Below are 6005 nucleotides of genomic sequence, written 5' to 3'. Positions count from 1 at the left end.
CAAGAGCTGGATGCTTAACTGATTGAGCCACCCAGATGGTTCTACCCTGCATACATTTTAATGCAACAAAGTGTCTACAGATTATTTCTTTCAAGCTTCTTTTGCCTTTAATTCTGTAGAACTAAATTTGTTACTTTTGTGACTTACTAAAAAGAAAATTTATTTAAATCATGGGTATGCTGATCATATTAAACTACTGTATCTCTCTTTGTTTCACAGGCTATGGAGTTTGGAGTAGCCTTTGAACTCAGCTATATTTTAGTGGTATCCTTCATTTTGTGATAGCTTACTTTGTGGAATTTTATCTCTCTGTAGTGGGGCATTTGAATACTTGTATGTTAAAGATTATATTTGAAATTTATACTTCTTGCCCGATTTTCATCATCAAATATTTACTTTGGTATTTATATTATTGGTTATGAGGTCCCATAGAGCTGAGTGCATGGTTCTTGGCAGAAAATTTTGGTTGAAGAGATGTGTGCCGGAATGGATTTATGATTACTTGTAAAGATAAATAGAAAAAATCTGGAAACGGATATAAATTACAGTGTTCTCTTTAGACATTAATACAAGAACTCTCCTTTTTCTTTTGTTGTACCCACCTGATGTATTTCTTTGGCGTTAATTATTCCTACCCCAAGTAGATGTTGGCAACATAGTGGTCAAGAGCTCAGTCCTTTGGGTTCAGATATGCTAATCACTAGCTAGATTTCATAATCTGTGTAAGCTGCAGATTTTTAATAAAAAAAAAAACTGTTAATACCTTGCTGGGTGTCTAGAGTTGATGATATAATGCATATGAAGCGCTTGGACATAGCAAACATGTACTTGTTATTTTAGGGGTTACCATTGTATATGTCAGTGCTTCATCAGAATTTTCATGGCTCAGCCAAATGGTACCTTTAAAAATTTTTTTTTAATGTTTATTTATATTTGAGAGAGAGACAGAGCAGAGGGGCAGAGGGGCAGAGAGAGAGGGAGACACAGAATCCGAAGCAGGCTCTAGGATCTGAGCTGTCAGCACAGAGCCTGATGCAGGCCTTGAACGCACAAACCGTGAGATCATGACCTGAGCCAAAGTCAGATGCTTAACTGACTGAGCCACTCAACTGCCCCCAAATGGTACCTTTTTAATTAAAGGCACGCCTCTTAATGGTTCTCTTTTCATAGTTCCTAAAATGTTTCCAAAAATCTTAGAAATATTTATTTTCAGAATACTCATGCACACACATATGAAAAAAATTAATACTACTGGGGAGCCTTGATGTGGCACTACTGGTCCATTCTCTTAGAAATATCTGTCAGGTGCTTTTAATGAAATCTTACATGATCTTACAATAATCTTACAATAATCTGCAAGGTAGATGTTATTAGTATTCCCATTTTATTGATGAGAAAAGGAAGACTTATTGAGGTCAAATATCTTTCCCAATGCCAGAGAGGTAAAAATTGTGCATTCTGGCATGTATCCATTGTACAAAGTCTGGGATTTTGTGTGTGTGTGTGTGTGTGTGTGTGTGTGTGTGCGCGCGCTTTTTTAGTTGCATTAAAGAAAAAATCACAGCCAGTTTTGAATTAAAAAATACCAGGAGTGACAACTATGCACTCCTAACTTCTGACAACTCTATGTTAAGCATGTTTATTGATCCAAAATATTTGAATGCAAGTCAGATGACGTACATGTGAAAACAATCCTTCATCAATTTTGAGAATATAAACATTCCTCTGAAGAGGGGGAGGGGAAACTACATTTTCAAAATTTAACTACTTCCTTTAAGGCATACTGGAATTTTCTTCCTTGGTTTCTTTTGCTCACTCACTAAAATGTTACTAGGTTGAATATCACTCAAATAAATAAACAAACCTATTTCTCTCCATTAACTTGCCAACATGTAAAAAGGCTAGGAGGCTTATTTACTTTCAGGAATCAATTTAGGGGCAATTCTTCTTGATCTACTGCAACTTTTGCTTCTTCTAGTTTCTCTAACTGTAAAGCCAATAATGTCTGTTTTGTTTTCCTGGCCTTCAAATTCCTTTGCAGTCACCTTCAGTGACATGAACTGGAGATATTTCTACTATTTGTTTGTTTTAGCAAAAATATTATTCATGAAAAGGAAAAGTAGAAGATATAATAACAAGAAATCGTTCAATTTTCATTAGATTCTGCTCTGTACAACATGTGGAAAAATGGAGAAAATATAGAAAAGTCAATAGTAAAGACTTTCAAGGTAAGTTTGATTATTCAAAGAGAAGTAGTGAATATATATAAAATCAGAGAATTATATGGGAAGAGCAAGCAAGAGAGAGTAAGAGATTAAGATTGAGAGAGAAAAGGAAGGAGAAAAAAGATAAAATAAAGAACTATGTCCTAGAAACTGAACTTTATTTGTAGAAGAGCCCCTACCTTTATTACTCATTTATATGCTGGAACACTGTGGCAAAAAACTCTGAATGCGCCTGCAAATGGACTGCTTGAGCAATATAATATCATATAGCTATTTCATTTGATGTGTGAGTTAAAAAAAATCTTATGCATTTGAATGATCTTTTTGCAGCCATACCACAGATGTTATAAGACTCACTCAAAAGATGGCATCTTTTAAAATTTGAAAACATCAACTCTGCCAATTTACTCATTACTATTAACAAGATAAAATCATAGCAATATCTAACTCAGCAGGCATTTATTTATTGTTGCTATTAAAAATGTCTGGCACTGCAGAAAAAAATAAGGCTTGTGAAAATAATAATACAAAAGACAACAACTAAATGGGAACCTACTATGTGCCAGGATTTTACAAATGTTGTCCGTCTTAAATACAACAACCTGGCAATGAAGAAGTTATTTTACAAAGAAATGGAAGCTTAGAGAATTTAACCTTTTTTTTTCTTTTTCTTTCTTTCTTTCTTTCTTTCTTTCTTTCTTTCTTTCTTTCTTTCTTTCTTTCTTTCTTTCTTTTTTTCCCCACAATTATATAGAGAGTAAGCTCCTAAGTAAGGGCGTGAGGTCTTACCTATTTGGCTTAACAGACTTTGCTTCCTTGCTTTCTATACGGAGCTGTTCTACCTAAAACGAAGTTGTGGATATATGTAAAACTATATATAAAAAAAATCATGCATGTACAAAAATCATATATATATAACCATATTCATATCTGTATCTAAACAGACACCCACCTATACCTGCCTACCTCTATCAATTTCTGTATCTTCATATTTATATTTCTCTATCTGGGAACTAATGATATATTAGCATAGAAAATAGCTAAAAAATAGAGTATGATATGAATGAGTAAAGTACACTCTGAACTCTGAGTAGAATGTGAAAACTAGTCAAGAAGGAAAATTATAGGACCCATTGTTTGCATTTACGAGGAAAAAAATGTTTCTTTGGACTTAGTCTTATTGGAAAAGTAGGGCCATTTGTGAACAGGAGAGAGAAAGAAAGGAATAGAACATGTATTTATTGAACACTTAGTATGTTCTAAGCACTGGAAAGACAGGCTGTTTTTTATATTGCATGTAATCACCTTATTATGGCCATTTTACACCTAAGGACAGTTACACTCCAAAGGGATGAAGCAACTATTCAATCCATAACCTGGAGGAGGATTTGAACCAAGGTCTGCAGGACAAACAAATACTATGTGCTTTTCATATCACCAGGAGATAAACAAAACGATACTAAGTAAAAGTTGGCCTGGGACCAATATTCAGATAAATTGGAGGGGGAAAGTGACAGGGAATGAGAGGAATTAAAAAAAAATTTTTTTTAAGTTTATTTATTTTTGAGAGAGTGAGTGGGGGAGGGGCTGAGAGAGAGAGAATCCCAAGCAGTCTCCACACTGTCAGCACAAAGCCCTGTATGGGGCTCGAACTCACAAACCATGAGATCATGACCTGAGCCGAAACCAAGAGTCAGATGCTTAACTGACTGAGCCACCCAGGCGCCCTGGGAATGAGAGGAATTTTTGAGAATTTAGTAAAGTAAATCCAGAGCCAAAAAGAAGAAGCCTTAACTAAGGATATGACACTATGGTTAGACAAAAGAATAACATGATGTTATTTCTTCTGAGCATAAGTGGTGCTTTCTCTGTTAAGTGCTTATAGTTTCCAGAAGTTCAAAAGTCACCTGAGGTCTTTCATTCATTTGATAAGAGAATGTTCATCTAAATTAATCTTTGGAAGTACTTACAAGTGTGTGTAGACTGTTAGATCATTTGGGAGTTCAGAAATGAGCAAAGTTGGTGTGTGAATTTGCTGGATGTGTAATAGAGCAGGCTGACAAAATAGAATGGAACTCAGTGAGATTAGGTTAAGCATTTCTCACCGCGCTGAATTATGTTGCCGGTGGAGAGTGGAAGATCCCAGTATTTTTAAATGAGTTCACATGTACTGAATCAGTGGAATTGTGCTGAGTGATCTTGAGAATGCTCAAAAATGAGATTGCTGAGCAATTTTCAGTGATTTAATTGTTAAGGAATTCTGGAGACTAGGAATCAGCAAACTGGAGATAAGCAAATATCACTCAGAGTTTTGAAAAAAGGGAAGAAATATTTTGCAAACTAGAGAGCAGCCAGCTTCATTGATCTCTGGCAGGAATAGAATGATTTGGAGGAAGGTCGTTTCACACTTTTATGAGAGGAAGTGGTGGTTGTTAGGACCCAGTATAAACTCACTAAGATCAAAGCACGTGAGAAATGTGCATTCCATTTTTGAAGGGCATTGATTTTCTGCAACAACAGACCAATCGGGTGATGTTTCTCTAGCCCTATGATCCATCTAGTTGCATGATTATTTTACATCTGTTCTTAGATCTGCAACATTGCACCTGCATTTCTCACTCTAACTTGATGACCTTACATCTTTGTTCACTGAGAAAATGAAAGATACCAGAGGAAATGTCTATGAGCTTCCTCTGCCAGAATGCTGCTTCTTCCTGTATTTGTGCACACACAGTCTGCCTTTCCCCAGCTCCTAGGGATGTACTGTCCTGCTCCAATGTAAATTCACCTCCTCCCTTGTGTTCTGCATCCCATTCTTCTCTTGCTTGTTCAGGGCCAGCACACCAGCAATTGCCCCTTCCTTCTCTGATGATATAAGCTTCTTTTCTGTTGACTCATACCCACTAACATATGGGTGTGTTATTCTATTTCCCATCTTAAAAGGCAAATGAAACCAAACACTAACCAAAGAAAACCTTTTGTCTGTGAATCTACTTCCAATGATTATTTCATTTATTCCCTTTAGGCTGGACCTCCTGGAAAGTGTGGCTTGTATTTTGTTTCTGATTCTCCTCTTCCTGTTTTCTGTTCAACCCACTTCTTTTCAAGTTGTGGTAGCTACACTCAAGTGGCACTGCTTTTGTGAGTATTATCAATACTAACAGAGGCTTTGACTTAATTAGTTTGGGATGGGGCATGGACTGGTTATGTTTTTGTAAGCTGTCCAGTTGGTTATAGATTCTGGCTGGGACTGAAAACTGGCCCACACCTTCTGAGCAGGGACTAACTAAATCCCTTAGCATGCTCACTCTGTCATAGTGCTGGCTGCCTCTGAGGGCTTGCCTCAGACATCTAGTCGGTTTCTCTCTTTGGCAGTTCTGTAGATAAAATAGGGTGATTATTTTGAATTATTCTTTGTAAGAGTTATTGCAGAGTCCCTTTAAATAGAAAGCTTGCCATGCATTTTAAAATAAGATTATGATTTACAAAAACATTGATTCATTCATGAATTGTATGAAACATAGCTGTTACATTAGACCAGGTATGTATTTATTTCCCAGTCTTTTGCAGGTGCTTGTAAGCCTTTATAAACTAATAATCAGAAAAAATATGGGACATAAGCAAATCATTATAATAACTTTATTTTGTCTTATGTGAAACATCCTCTTTTGAGCAATTTAAAGTATTTTACATCTTTGTAGGACAATAGTTGACATGTTCTATTTCTGAATTGAACTATTTGTGCAGACTACTAAAAATTCATAGATGCCCTTAAGCTGA

General features: G+C 35.9%; 1 long non-coding RNA gene across 1 annotated transcript; it reads left to right on the top strand.

The window, feature by feature from the left end:
• Nucleotides 1-216: 216 nt before the first annotated feature.
• LOC125172955 (uncharacterized) lies at nucleotides 217-5421 on the top strand. The gene is made up of 3 exons (XR_007154875.1): nucleotides 217-264; nucleotides 2161-2228; nucleotides 5251-5421. It is a non-coding gene; the product is annotated as an uncharacterized LOC125172955 (long non-coding RNA).
• Nucleotides 5422-6005: the final 584 nt, after the last annotated feature.

The sequence above is a fragment of the Prionailurus viverrinus genome, chromosome C1 (assembly GCF_022837055.1).
Source record: "Prionailurus viverrinus isolate Anna chromosome C1, UM_Priviv_1.0, whole genome shotgun sequence".
In the NCBI taxonomy this organism is placed as follows: Eukaryota; Metazoa; Chordata; class Mammalia; order Carnivora; family Felidae; genus Prionailurus; species Prionailurus viverrinus.
Note: the sequence above shows the minus strand (reverse complement) of the source record. Positions and strands in the feature narration are given on the sequence as shown.